Raw genomic sequence first — 16,369 nt, 5'->3', positions numbered from 1 at the left:
CTTCAATAGACAAATTGCCTGAACCACTCACTCACTAGGTGGAGAAAGATTCCCAGGTTTGTCTGGGCTTGGTTTAATCAGACACAATTATCAATTAGTGAAGGTTGCTTCAGACGACGGAATGGAGCAATGCGGCGTGCATAACAGGGAGTCCTTGCTATACACTTCTATCTCCTCTGCACATGAGGATAAACAACCATCACCACTTGCTGAGAAATGATTCTATCTTGGTCTATTCTATGTCTTCGTTCTGAAATTTCCTTCATAGGCAATTCTCCAGCTGACATATACTTTCTGATCCATCACTGTCCCTCTGCAGCACAGCCTCTGCTCTAACAGTAACTCCCACTTTGTCTATGCGTCAGCTCAAGGATTGCTACCCAGCATGTTCTCTGCAGTCAGCAACGCCCACGCCATCGCCATCCTTAGAGCGGCGAACTGGCTATGCTGGCACACATGTCCCATACCAACTGCGCACTCTCTTTATGTCTCTCCGTGGCTGATGCTACAGAACTCACTGCACACCTTGTCCTAATGAGCTCACCTTCCACATGTGGGTCATTGCCTGGTCAACCTCATATTTATCTCTTAATCATTTCCAGAATAATACTCTAGTTGTGAAAGCAGACAGATCTCAGTCCTCTCCCTTTCAGACATTCTTTTTTGGCATTTTCTGTCGCAGAGAGCTTATCCATTCTTAGATCTTTAATGATCACCTCTACAGGTTTGATTGCCAATTCTATAGAATTTATGTCTGATAATAAATAAGAACTCCGTGGGGTAGTACTTGTATGTCTTGTAATTACGTGGGCAGTGTTTTCCACATTTTATAACAATACATTCTTCAACCACTACAACACACACATCTACACACACATCCGTAGGCATATGAATGTGAATATTCACATCTAAATTGCAGCCCTAATGTTGTGATTTTTCCCTCAAAATCCTATACATAAATTTATTCCTTTTATTCTGACCACAGAAACCCCTAAAAACTACTTCTATATTTAACATGATTTCTGAGACATTTGTCATTGCTGAGCATTTACTTTTCCTCTTCATAAAATTCTTCTGTCTTGGATTCCACCATCTTTTGACTTTCCTCTATTTTCTGTTGTTGCTTCTCATCAGTAGTCTCCTAAATATTANTCTATTTTCTGCTGTTGCTTCTCATCAGTTCTCAAGATTTCAGCCATCTGCCTCCAGCTTCTCTCAGTCTCTTTGACCTCCTTTCTGGTTAGAGACACAAGGTAGCAGAGGAGGGAAGGAGCCTGGCGGCATGGTGCTGGGGAGGAGATGAGATATGCTGTTACCTCACCTGCCTTTGGTCTTGCGCATTTCTAATCTCACCTGTCCAGCCTACTGGAAATTTCTGTCACCTGCTCAATTTACTTTAAGTAATTCATTTTTCTGTTTTATTCCCCTATGAACATTTTCTGTAGTTTGTTTTTGATATAAAGGTTTGATTATGATTCCCATCTTACAGGTTAGAAAATTGGGTGTAAGAGAGGTNAGTTCTCAAGATTTCAGCCATCTGCCTCCAGCTTCTCTCAGTCTCTTTGACCTCCTTTCTGGTTAGAGACACCAGGTAGCAGAGGAGGGAAGGAGCCTGGCGGCATGGTGCTGGGGAGGAGATGAGATATGCTGTTACCTCACCTGCCTTTGGTCTTGCGCATTTCTAATCTCACCTGTCCAGCCTACTGGAAATTTCTGTCACCTGCTCAATTTACTTTAAGTAATTCATTTTTCTGTTTTATTCCCCTATGAACATTTTCTGTAGTTTGTTTTTGATATAAAGGTTTGATTATGATTCCCATCTTACAGGTTAGAAAATTGGGTGTAAGAGAGGTTGAGGAACTGGAGTTCAACTCAGTAATTTGATTCTAGCATTCAGGCTTATAAACACATAATCTATCTTACTCTTTTCCAGAGAAACATAAATAGTTGGAAAGCCTCTTAACCTCCTTAATTATTCTTATTCCATTAACTTTTTCCCCATGTGATGCANTTGAGGAACTGGAGTTCAACTCAGTAATTTGATTCTAGCATTCAGGCTTATAAACACATAATCTATCTTACTGTTTTCCAGAGAAACATAAATATAAATAGTTGGAAAGCCTCTTAACCTCCTTAATTATTCTTATTCCATTAACTTTTTCCCCATGTGTATATATATAATNATTCCATTAACTTTTTCCCCATGTGATGCAAATATATTATGTGTAAGCATACACATTCTGCACTCATCCTTAGATCCTCCACTTCTATTTCAGAAGAGGTGATATCTTCCTCTTCCCAAGGCCGACAACCCCCTTTGAGATCTGGTTCCTACGCTGTTCTGCTGTAATGATTTTGGTCTAGCAACCAGCTGCTTTTCTACTGACTTCTTTTTCTTTACATAAAATTCTTCTGTAACAAAAATTTCCTCCNGTAATTCATTTTTCTGTTTTATTCCCCTATGAACATTTTCTGTAGTTTGTTTTTGATATAAAGGTTTGATTATGATTCCCATCTTACAGGTTAGAAAATTGGGTGTAAGAGAGGTTGAGGAACTGGAGTTCAACTCAGTAATTTGATTCTAGCATTCAGGCTTATAAACACATAATCTATCTTACTCTTTTCCAGAGAAACATAAATAGTTGGAAAGCCTCTTAACCTCCTTAATTATTCTTATTCCATTAACTTTTTCCCCATGTGATGCAAATATATTATGTGTAAGCATACACATTCTGCACTCATCCTTAGATCCTCCACTTCTATTTCAGAAGAGGTGATATCTTCCTCTTCCCAATGCCGACAACCCCCTTTGAGATCTGGTTCCTACGCTGTTCTGCTGTAATGATTTTGGTCCAGCAACCAGCTGCTTTTCTACTGACTTCTTTTTCTTTACATAAAATTCTTCTGTAACAAAAAGTTCCTCTAATCTTCCCATTACTGTAAGATGCCCATTATCCTCACTACCAAGATTTTGCAAATGAATGTGATCTCTTCTTTAGTCGTCATGTTAAATTCTCCAATTCCTAATCACTTACTAAGCCATAGAAATCTGCTTCTTCCTAACACTGCTTAATGTAAGTTGTTCCAAAAACATTCCTAATGACTGTTTGATGGTCAAATTTTAGTGGTGCGTGTCATTGTTTATCTTACTGATTTTTTTTTGAAGTGTTGGATGTGGTTGGTTCTTCCTCCCTTTTGTTTCATGAAACCAATCTCTCTGTATTCCTAAATCTCTGCTAAGACTTACGTTGGTATTTGTGGTTCTTTCATCCCTCTTGTTAGAATTTATTTTTCCNATGCCTCTTGTTAGAATTTATTTTTCTTCAGATACAGTCCTCATTTCTCACAGTATTCTCTAGACTGGTGATTCTCAAATGTTAATGTGCATAGAGTCATGGGTAGATCTTCTTAAGCTGCAGTTGTGACCTAGGAGGTCAGAGTGGGGTCCAAGATCCCGATTCTCTGTCAAGTTCCTAGAAGAACCAAATGTTGCTGCTCGAAGAACCACACTTTGAGTAGTAAAATAAGAAATATTTTACCTCTGTACTCATTCTCATCTCTGTATATTCTGAAAACTACCAGGCCTATCTATATCCTGGGTCTTTTTCCTGAGTACCATACCCCTGCCTACCTGACTTTTCAAATCAGAGGTCTTTCAGCATCTCAAATTCAAAATGGGAGTCACCATCCTCATAGCCAAGCAAGCTTCTTCCTCGTAATATATGTGTGAATGTTAGTAACAGCATCTACCAACTTTTCCAAGCTGTCAAACCCAAATTCTCTTTTGACATCTTGTTTTGTTTTTCTTCTGGTCATCAGATCAGCTAATTCTAGAATGAAAGGAAGAACCATAAAACATGCTGACTCAGGCGAGCATTATGGTAGGTGCTTTCACGTCTAATTTCTGATTATGTTTTCTTTAGATGCTCCTCCCCTTTTCCTGTTAAAGTTTGTAACTGTATTTGTATACTTTTTAATTTTGTAATTATATATTGCCAACATCTTTCTTCATTTTCAAGGTTTCTTATCCAAAGTATCCTGGTATCTTCACTTCTACATTAAGTATATTTTATTAGTTTCTCTATACCATATTTTTTATTTTGGATTTCAAACAATCCCATTTGTCTAACTTGATGTCTTACAATTTTTTCATGTGCTTTTAGTGATTAACATATATACTGAATTTTTATGTTATATTTAAAATAATTTTCATAGGGATTATGGGCAGAATATCATTTAATTTTATACTTACATATCCCTGTATTTTCTGTTCAAAAGAAATAAAATTTCAAACAATGTTATGTCTTTCTGAGGAAGCCATATCATAAAATAAACAGTATAATTCCAATCAGTATTAACTTAAATTTCCATCATATAATTTTGGGCGCAACCGAATATATTAGTCTAAAATAAATCTTTAGTTTCCAAAGTTCAGGTACAATTTTTTTTTGTCACTCCATATTGAATTGTACTATGTATAGGAAATAGAGATTTTGTCAGCAATCTAAAAATATNATTTTGGGCGCAACCGAATATATTAGTCTAAAATAAATCTTTAGTTTCCAAAGTTCAGGTACAATTTTTTTTGTCACTCCATATTGAATTGTACTATGTATAGGAAATAGAGATTTTGTCAGCAATCTAAAAATACATTCCTGAGAAAACTGCTTAGAGATGCATACCAAATATAAATATACTTGAGACAAAAACTAAATGGCAAGTAGGTGTTTAGTTTTTAAAAATGGGATCTGTAAAGAGGTTTATTAGGATGACACATTGTTTACACTTTTCTCTAGGCATCTGATATTTATTTTTAGCCTCTTTACTTAGGGTAAGATCAGGATAAATGAAGCAAGAAGCCCACAGTTATTGATGGTCCATTGAGTACACATGTTTACAGAGAATTTCCTTTTTCAAAGCCTCCTTATAAATCAATATCGAAGTTTATTTTATTATCCCTAAGTAAACTTTATTTTAGCTAACTGATAATCATTCATTACTGAGCTATTTTAACTGGTCAAGTTGACACAAAATATACTCTGCTTTTTGGTTCAAAGAACATTAATAGCTGTAGAACATTCTTCTTTGTATAAAAAATATCTGTGAATATCTATATGCATTAGGACAGTTTAAATGAACCATTCTTTGATGTGTCTGCACAAATAAAGCTAAGTTTAGATGATTCCCAGTTGTTCATCAGAAAAATATCCTGAAGGACTGCTTCCAGATATTTTATTGAAATTTCTGGTTTGTCTTGTCCTTTCAGGCTTTATTTGCATGGAAAGAGTAATAGCCTTGAGTTGATTTCCTCCAATTTCCACAACCTGATATATACAATTTATCCAAAATTATAGAAACCTCTTCCTTATATAAATACTTAAAACAGTCTATATGGTAATGTTATATATCACCAACAAATAGCAAGAAGATTGAATGATAAGCAGAGTTGGAAAGCTGAATCAATATGACTGATATTTGCTTTCTGTAATATTTTGGTCAAGTCCCATAACAGTTCTCTCCATTTTTTTCTTCTTTTCAATATACCAGTGCTTCTTTACATTGACCAGTTACATCACTTGAATGCTTAACATCTTGTACTTCTTTGCCATGCTTGTTTGTTCATTCACTTCTTTATTTCACAATTGTTTATTGTGTGCCTGTGATGTCAGACACTATTAAGATGCCACAAGAGAAAAAAGTCTCTAATTTCATCACTTTTAAATATGAGCTAAGAAAAGTGGGCATTTACCAAATAAGCAAAGGAAATTATTATTCTGACTAATGAAAATTTCTCTAGAGAGTATAAAATACAATATGGAGAGGGTACTGCTATGTCAATGTCAGTGGTTGAAAATGTCTTGGAGATGACATAGTACTGAGTCCAACATTGAAGATCAGGGAAATAATATTTCATGCAGAGGGAACATCAGTGCAAAGGCCCTGAAGTTGAACCTGAGCCCACGTGTTTAATGAGTGACTGGAGCCTAGTTAACAAGAGGAGACTTTGTGAGACATGAATTGAGATAATTAGGAAGAGGCAGGTTGGACTTTGACAGCCATGGTAAATTAGATTTTATTCTAACTACAGTGAAAAAGCATTAGAAGAATTTAAACTGATGATGGTGTAATCTGATTTATATTTGGAAGACATCCCTGGCTATCACCTTGGATACTGTTGCCACAGCCTAGGTGAGAAATGAGCATGTCTCATGCCAAATTTGTCCCAAAGATGATGTTGAGAAATTATTAGATGAAGGATATGTGTCCATGGTAAAGCTGACAAGACTTGCTGGTTTATTGAATGTTGAGTATGAAGGTGAAAGAGATACATATGCCTACTTGACTGAGCAACTGCATGGTAGTGTTACCATTAACTGAGGTGGAGAAGACAAGGAAGAAAAGGATGGTAGGAAAGAGAGCTTGAATGAAAACCCACAGTTCAATTGGGGATCTGTTATTTTTGATAGTCTATAAAACATGTATATTATTATATTTATGTATGGTCTTATCCATGATAAGTGCCACTTTTAATCAGACAATCACTTATTTTACTTGTAACAGGTTTCCCCCTTGAAAGTGCCCCTTTCTTAGTCTTTGTAGATCCAACTATAACAGAACGAAAAGAGTTTATTCTTGGTACCGTTGGCATGAGGATTTTCTTTAGGGAGAGTCAGTTTATCAAGAACATGGCTTAATGAGCTCAGTTAAGGAGATGAGACAAGACAGACCCGCAGAGTAGAATGGTTGGTTGGTGTCAAACCAGGAGAGTTCTGCATAGGGCAGAAAGAGGTTGTTTTCCCAGAAGAAAGATGAGAGGAGTGGGAGAGAAAGAAAAGGCTGGAGCAAGTGAAGGATACTGTGGAAGACCACGTGCTCTACCATGTCACCTTGTCATTTTCTCTTAAATCTTGACTAAAGCAATAAAAGCAACAACATCTTAGCTTTTTTGATATGTGTATGTGTATAAATGATTTAGAGGCTGGCGAGGTTGAGTCACAGGTAACCTGGAAATTAAGGACTGGTCATTTCAACATTCTGATGGAGATTCATCTAGGAGAAGCTGAGCGTGATTTTAAATGAATCATGTCAAAAGCTTTGGAAGGCACCACAAGAGAGATTCAAAGGAGTTTTGAGTTTCAAGTAATGTAATCAAAATGCTAGAAGTACAGGTAAACAAAACAATAAAATTGTAAATTGGCAAAATAAAGGAAGTGTGAGCTGGAACAGGGAGCTCAACAGAAGAGTCCACAGAAAAGGGTGAGTGAACACCCTACTTTTGTACTACTATTTTGGATGTCCTGATCTCCATGTATCTTGGACTTGTCCTGGAAATTCTTCTAGTCTTCTGTTTGAAGGTACAGTAATGCAGAAGATTCAGATCAGGACAACAAAGACAACACACTTGGCTGCCCAAATCCTTCTGTGCGTCCTCAATACGAAAACAAGGCATTATCTCACATGGTGTTTTGGTATCTTAAAAAAAGGGGGGGGATAAGATAGGAAATGGCTTTTATTTATCTCTATTAAAAGTTTTCAAATAGCTTTATAGAAAGGGGAAAGGAACAGGAGAAGAAAATCCTTTTGTCAGCCAGGCAGAGAGATAGAGAACTTAAGTTTGTTTTACTGTGTGCATGTTTTTTCTTTTTCTGCGACTATTTGTTTCATACAAAACGTCTGTTCACTGCTCACATCAAATATTTGAATGATCCATATTGCCACTTGCAATGTGTCTTGCTTTCAAATTGATGGTGATGGTGGGAAGGGAGGGGAAGGAAGTTCTGTTAAACTAGTTCTGTGGGTGTGGGCACTGTAATCTCCAGATCTTTCAGGGCCCTTCTGCTGCTGTTCTCCCTGGCATTAAAGGTTCCCTGGGTGATCTAACAGATGATTCCTGACACAAAAATTCAAACTGCAGGGTGATAAGCTACTATATAAAACAGATTTCAAATCCAGTAATGTAAAGATAAGTTTTAAAATAATAAACTGAGTCAGATTTTTTTCCCAGCCATTTTTAAATTAAGTACTTAAAAGTGAAGTAAATCATGGTAACAGATTTAAGTTGGGAAGTATTCTATACTTAAAATGAAATATGAAAATAATATGATTTGAGGAAGAACAATTACAGGTAAACAGCTATAATTATAAATATTGGAAAAGGGGGGAAATGGAAGAATTTATATACTATGTAGGTCCTCAAACAACAAAGGCAACATTTTCAAAGGTAAGAGAAAAAGAACAGACTCCTTAATCTGAAAGATACTTTTTAAACTGTGAAAACAAAATGTATCTTTACTTTGCTATAGAAAAGGGATGACTCTTTTGATTTTAGATTCACAGGTACAAACCTGAGAGCAAAGCTATATTTTGTGAAGGTTTAAAAATAATAGACATAAGTGGTTATAAATCCAAGTGACTTGTTAATAATGCTTAGTGTCAGAGTCTTCGGGTTCCATTTCCCACTTTGCCTGTTAGGAGGTATGAGATCTGGTGCAAAATACTCAAACTCTCTGGACCTTTGTGTCTACAGCTATAAAATAAGGAAATTAATAATATCTACTTGGACTGACCCTCGTCATTTGATTCTGGAAATAAGTTTTTCACATGTTGAAGGAGACATGGATAAATAATTTACTGGCATAAATGGGACTTTGGTAATGTCCAGAATGCAGTGACATCTTGTTTACTCATAACAGCACCACCATTGAATGAGTTGAAGTTGGAGAGAGTTGGGGGAGCAAGTGACCCTAGCTCTTGCTTGTTATGGTGACCACAGTAAGTCAGTTGTTATGGTGATCATGGAAGTCTTCAGACTTCCCTAGAAGATTTTACACAAAGGAAAAGTCAAACCAACAATTTTGAATTTCGCAAAATGCATTGGTAGAGAATTCAAAGATTGTACGGAATTGCTTTAAAAAAAATCCCTGATCCTCTATAGTCTTGGCTGACAACGGCCCCAAGTCCAAACTGTTAACGTAGAGTTGCAACACCAAATATCACTTGCCACATGCCTCACCTATAAGGTAAGGGGAAAAGTTAGAAAACGTTGATATGTAGAAAGAAGGTATTTGAGCTAAGAGTAATGTCTGAGATTTTGAACTTCCATAAGATCTGAAATGATCTTACTTGTGAGAAGAGTTCCTTCTACCTTCTTTCTGATGGATCAGACCTCATTTGATTAAACTCACCTAGGCATTGTTCAAAAGGAATAACTCTTAATGTCCAGATTCATAGAGAGAGTTGGAGCACAGAATTTCCTAGATGGAGTACTGTAAGGTCTTTCATGAAATTAGAGAATTATGGCCCAAAGGAATTGCAAGATCTGGACAATTTTTATTGGCAAATATGCAAAACGGATTCTAATGCTATTAAATAGAAATATAAGATTGGATCATTAGTCTTAAATTCACTCACCCAGAAATAAGGATTAAATATGTTGGTTCAAGTGCGTGGGAGTGGCATTAAGAGTTGGACTCAGCAGTAGCACACTGTATAGGAAAGATTTTGGAAGCACAGGACAGTGGGAGTGTTGGAACAGATCTAGTATGTACAAACTCTCAGGTACTCCTTAACCACCTTCCCCAGAAAGAGTCCAAAGGACTATTAATGCATAAGAAATGCACTGGTGCAGGGAACACAAGCATCCTTTAAAGCCCTATGCTGCTTTTCTTTAGATATCCAATATAATTGTTAGGGACATATAATGTCCCCCTAAAATTCAAATGTTGAAACTTTTACTCTAGCATCTCAGGCTGTGATTATATTTGAAGACAGGACCTTTGAAGAGGCAATTAAGTTAAAATAATACTATTAGGGAGGGCCCTAATCCAATCTGACTGGTGTCCTTATAAGAAGAGATTAAAACAAACAAAAAGAGACACCAGAGATTCAGGCACACAGAGAAAAGGCCATGCGAGGACACAGCAAGAAGGCAGCCATCTGCAAGCCAAAGAGAGGTCTTGGGATAAATTGACCAACACCTTGATCTTAGACTTCTGGGCTCCAGAACTGTGAGAAATAAATGTCTGCTGTTTAAGCCACCCAGTCTGTGGTATGGTATTATGGCAACCCTAGCAAGCACCAACAAGAATAGGGAAAAGCCACAGTAGAATTTGCTTCCTGTGGATTGCAAGAACAGTGGGAAGCAGAGTGGGGGGTGTCCAAGCAGCAGCATAGACCCATCGGAGACAAGGCGGCTGCCACAGGAAATGGCATAATAAGCCATAGGAAAGAAGTGATAATCAGAATATTCTGGCCCATAGCATCTGATGGTGGCAAGTTGATCATAGTGTCCTTAAAAATAAAATAGGTGCCCATTAAGCTACTGCTTGATGTACCTAAGTTGTTAAATTCTAGGTCAGATAGGCAGAGACTTCATTCAAGTAACTGTAACAGGGACTTGCTGCCTCTTATTCAGGTCTCAGAACCCCTTGATTGACAGGGAGGCCAGGTCCTATTAAAAATGTTCCTGAAACATAGCCACAAGTAAATCTTCCTCCAAGACTTTAGCAGAGGGACTTGAAACCATTTACTAGGGTAACTGTGCATGCAGGAAATGGAATTGTCCGGAAGTTTGGGGAGTTATTAAATACCAGCGCTAACATGACAAAAATACCACTGTAGTGCCCAGGTCAAAGTAGGGCTTACGAAAGTCAGGTAATAAATGGCATCTTGGCTCAAATCAATCTTGCTGGGGCCAGGAGGATTGTAGATCCATTCTGTGTCTGTTTCCCAAGTCCAGAGTTTATAGTGAGACTATTTTTTATTGTTGTGTAATTTAAAATTTATCCTTACAATTCTGTCCTTTTACTTTTATTATATAATTTGAGTCTATGTTGCTAAGTCCATTCATGTTTATTGGGTAAGAGCTATAATTTTAAGAAGGGGGAAAAAGTTATGGAACTTCCCACCCTTCATGCTCCCATCGATAGAGTGCTGTCAGTGTGTGTCCCAACTCCATCCACATCCTTAGAGGAATTGCAGAGATCAGTGCCCCTGTCAAAGAACTGTAAGATGAAGGGTTGACCCCAACCTTATCTCAATTAACATGCTTGTTCGAGCAAATACTGCTGTAGTCTGGGATTAAATAATTCTTTTGTTAATTGCTTAATAATCAGAAGGGAGAGGAAGAGAAGAGAGTGTGACTCTCTTCTCTAATCATTTAGACAGGGCTCACTACTCTTTATAGTCTTCCTTTGTACTTTGAGGATACCCAGAATGGCTTCCATCTTTGACGACAGCTCACTTGTGTGCATATTTTGGGGTCTGCTTTTTTCTTTATCACTCAGATCCTGTCTCCTTTTCTTTTTTAAGTTTTCTCAAAGGCTGGAGTTTAATAATGTGACTTTTTCTTATTTTTTATTTCCATTATGGATTTATTAATTTATCAGCCCCTTCTAAGTATTTGCGATAGAAAGGTAAGGTGGGAACAAAAGCTCTATCTGCATCTGATTAGGAAATTTCTCCCTCATTTTTTCTTTAGCAAATGTATATGTTAATATACTAAGTTATGCTGCATATGCATTGTGTTATAAGTATTTTTCATAACATTAATTTTCAACATAGAATAGCAAATATTTAAATAGACAAACCAATGTATTTTATCATAATGTTGTTATTGGAAATTTAGATTGTTTTTAAATCTTTACCATTTTAAATGGTTCTAAATTGACTATTTTTCTTCAAAACAATTTCTCATATTTATGATTATTATTTTAGGAAAGAAATCACTTTAACAAAGTATCTGTATCTTTCAAGGCTCTTGTTACACATTGCCCAATTTCCCAAAAATAACTTGATAGATTTATAAAAATACATTTTTTACTCTTCTAATGACTCTTTAATGAGCAACTATTAAAATATACCAGATCATGTTCTAGGTGTCTGGGATATGATGGTCAACAAGGTAGACAATGTCTGTTCTTAGTCCTTCATGGAGTTTACCTTTGGATGAGGAAGGGGGAGGTGCGGGTAACAGACAATAAATAGAATAAGTAAATGAATGCTATAACTTAGAAATGATGTCACAGTGTGGAGAAAAATCAAGGCGAGAAGAGAGTGGCAGTACACTTATCATTACTGCTACTCATCAAATATTTGTTACTTTTAAACTTCTGATCATTTCTGGAGGTTGGGGCCATTTAACCAGTCCTGCTTGAATGTGTTTTGAGTCAAAGTGACTTGTGTCATTTCTGAGCTAGAGCGTTTAATAGTCAGTGAGAGCCACAGCAGAGACCTCTGTTTTTCTTATGCCATGGCAGGCAAAGTTACATAGTTTCTGTGCCACCTCAGGCCTGGTCCAAATGTACAGAGGGTGCTAAGCAGAGCCCTCGCCTGACCCAGGAATGTCATATAGCAAGAACAAGAAATAAATCATTATGGTTTTTAGCTTTTGTAATTTTGGGGTTGTTTTAACGTAAAGGCAGTACATTTTGCTGCTTTAAAATTGCATTGATTGATTGTTACTGAGAATAAACATTTTTTATTGGTTATCAACCTGTGTTTCCCCTTCCAGGAATTGTCTGCTCACAGCATCTGCTCATTATTTTTTCTAGATGGGCATTTTGTTGATGTAAGAGCAATTAGAGATCAGAGATTTCAACTCTTTGTAATGTGTTAAAAATAATTTTTAAGTCGATTACTTTTCTGTTAATTTTGTTTAATTGACATTATTTTATAATTGGTATTTTATATTGCTGAAAATATTCCTTAACAATTCCCAGTTGACTTTGGAATATATTTGATGATGTGTCTAACACATACAGATAGATTTGAAATCTAAGGTAAGACACCAGTAAAGGGACTAAAGTAACCAGAAGAGTGTGAAAAGAAACCATGACATGAAGGCCTCAGCTCTCATATGAAAAAAAAAAAAAAAAGAAAAAGAAAAGGACTCATTTATTGAAATGGGCTAATTGGAAATTACTCTGCATGAGCTCAGAGCCTCAAAGGATTCTCTCTGTCGCTGGTAAAAGCCAAGATATTGTCTCTTTCCAAATGTTATTGTGCCTGAGATAAACCCGCTTACCAACAGCAGCTTGGCTAAATGCAGTTTTCTTATGTGGCTGTGCATTGATTTATACACCTTTTTTAGGGAATAATGTCCTTCTCTCTCCTGTTGTTCCTAGATTTTGAGGGAGGAAAGATAACAGGCTTGAGTACCTTTGTTGCATGGTGTCAAATGTTGTCTATAAAAAAAGAAAAAGGAAATGACATATATTCACTGAGATTAACATGTTCTAAATCAATATTCACTTGTCAGTGGGGAAATAAGCCAAAAGTAATAACTAAAAAACTTAAATATAATCACAATATAATTATAAGCAAGGGAGCATATAATGGAGTAGATGGGGATAGGTAATATTGAAGTGCAATAACCTTTTTTCTTTAACTTTTGGTTTTGTTTATTTTTGTTTTCACAAAGTGATCAATCAATTGGTGGATACATTTTCTAGTATTTGGCAACTGCTTAAAATACTTAAGCATCTTACATCATTGTTCTTTGGCTCTTTGACAGGGTTATTCATTACTGCTTCACACTATGTTCTTCTTAGTTTGCATTCAGAAAGGAAAATGGAATCATCAAGCCTATCATCTTTCCAGGGAAGCAAGGACTGCATCTGTGGTGTGCATGGACACACGTGTCTCTGTATCATACTTAATCAAGGTGTAAGTATTTATAACATAATAGGTGCTTAATACATAGTTGTTCAATTAATAAGAAATCGTGCATGGTGTAAAATTTAATTTTGAGAATTTTTACTAAGAATCAGAATGTCTCCAATGTATTTTGTTGTATAATCATCAGTCTTCTTCCTGAATAAACATAAGTGAAAAATAAAATCAATGAAACAAACTTAATTCATTAGTAGTTATTGAAGAACATTTGTGTATAAGAAACTATTCTGTGCAGATGATAATAACAGGCACACATATACCCAGACATACTATATCCTTACTTACAAAGAGATTAGGAAATCAAAGCATGTAATAGCAACGTTTCATTCAGCACTATATCCTCAGTGCTTAGATCAGAATTCCTTGTTAGGTAGTGTTGGCCTACTGTTGATAAGGGGGGAAAATGAATGAATATGAAAATTAAAATGAGAAATTATCCTATCCAGATTGTGCAACATGTGTGTGTATGTGTGTGTGTGTGTGTGAAAGAGAAAGAGAGGGAGAGAGAGAATGAGGGAAAGAATGAAATACTCACACTTAGGGATATAGTTTCTTCTAGCGACATATGAATTACACTTCTCTGTCAAAATAACTAAAGCCTGACTTTCCCCTTTATAAAGGAAGGGGAGAAACTTAGACATATCTTTTCCTTTAATTCCTGAATATATTTGTTGGTATAGGTTGTAGAGATGTTCATAAAAAGTACATTTGAATCTGATAGCCAGCAGCAGGTAGGTATTCAAATAATATTTCCAGTAAAAGAAGAGAATCCTCTTTAAGAAAGATATATTTGCAAATTTTCCCTCCAGTTTCACATTCCANTATATTTGTTGGTATAGGTTGTAGAGATGTTCATAAAAAGTACATTTGAATCTGATAGCCAGCAGCAGGTAGATATTCAAATAATATTTCCAGTAAAAGAGAATCCTCTTTAAGAAAGATATATTTGCAAATTTTCCCTCCAGTTTCACATTCCGTGCTATTTTGGGTTAACATAGGTTCATGCCATTCATTTTCAATAACAAGGTGTATATGGAAAAAAATAAAAGATTTATGGGTTAAAGGATCTGTACTGTCAGCTCTTTCCTTCATGTAGTCTCTCCTACTTCTCTTTATCTTACTTTTTCTCTCCTTCGCTTCTAGTCATTATGGAATTTGCTTGTCTATCTATCTCTCTTATTTGTTGAGAAAAAATAAAAAACATGGACCTATAAACTCTCTGAAAATATGCATATGTTTTATATTTTACAAGAACCGACACTTACAACTTAACAAAAAACCATAATGGCTTCCAGAGCATGACACGGAACGTCAGCAAAGAAGTTTAAAAATAATTTTACTTTTTTCACCTGATGCCTGCTAGACTAGTCCAATCTGTCCTATTTATTGTCTACATAACTTCTTGAGGAGGAAAAGACTAAATCCTGCTTAAAGAGATTTATGCAGTTAGCTGTGTATATGATATAATAGAGTAGGAGGTACCCAAAGAGCTTATCAGGAAAGTGTTCCTTTAAGTTGTTGGAAACTCCCTTGTTCTCAATTTCCATACTATACCTTTAAAGCTAAACCCTTTATTCCTCAAAATAAACCATGGGGTTTAACTTAGAAGTCTTCATTCACATGATTCAATCAATGAAGAGACTGCCTACAATTACATTTTAAGCCTGGTGACTTTCTGCACATCTTCTCTGCAACGTTCGGCTTTGGCTTCCTCTCTTCTATTGTTTGCTAACAGCCAATGAGTTTTCTTCATTCACACTAAGTCACTTAGGTTCCTGGTATGTTGACTTAAGACATATTTTCAGGTCAATCCCAATTAAAAACAAATGGCAACAAGTCAAAACAGAAAAAGGAAGAGGGGGAAGAGAAGAAGGAGGGCGGAGGAGAAGGAGGCATAAGAAATCCTTGGAACTACCTACATCTGTGAGTTTTCTTATCTTCAAAATGTTAGTCACCTGTAAAGGTTTGATATGGGTGCCATCTAAAGTTGTATCATGCATGGTGCACTGGGTATTACACGCAACTAATGAATCATCGAACTTTACATCAGAAACCAGGGATGTGCTGTATGGTGACTAACATAATATAATAAAAAAATTAAAATTAAAAAAAATTTAAAAAATAAAAAAAATCTAAAAAAAAAAAGTTGTATCAGCTTTTAAACTGCACCCCAAAAGAAGTAGGCATTCTCAGATATTCACATTGGATGAGATATTCTAAATATTGTTTTTATGAAACCTTTCAAATTAAGCAAAATTCTAATTAAAGTGGAGGCAAGGAGGACTTGATACTACTTTTCTTGAATTGAGAAAATTTTACAGGAAAGGAGTTAAATCTTTACAAATAATCAGAAAAATAACAAGTATATGACAACTCTGAGATTAGGTTTCTACTATGATATTTTTTAGAAAGAAAACTATGAAAAGTATTTAATGATTCTTTCAGTCTTAACTTTTCCCTCTGATACATTTCCAAAATGTCTGCTATCTTGATTGATGTATGTGACCTTGCCATCTAAGCAGCCAATTAGAAGGGGCACTTCTGGTATGGCCGTTAGAAGTCTACAGACTCTATACTAAAATGGCATTTAGGTTACCCATTAAAAAGAGCTTTAAAAGCCAAAAAAAATGTTTCCAGTAAATCTCTCTTAAGCTCCTCTACAGGCAGCTTTCTAAGCTGGATCTTTTGGCCCAGA

The sequence above is a fragment of the Ailuropoda melanoleuca genome, chromosome 8, assembly GCF_002007445.2.
Source record: "Ailuropoda melanoleuca isolate Jingjing chromosome 8, ASM200744v2, whole genome shotgun sequence".
In the NCBI taxonomy this organism is placed as follows: Eukaryota; Metazoa; Chordata; class Mammalia; order Carnivora; family Ursidae; genus Ailuropoda; species Ailuropoda melanoleuca.
Note: the sequence above shows the minus strand (reverse complement) of the source record.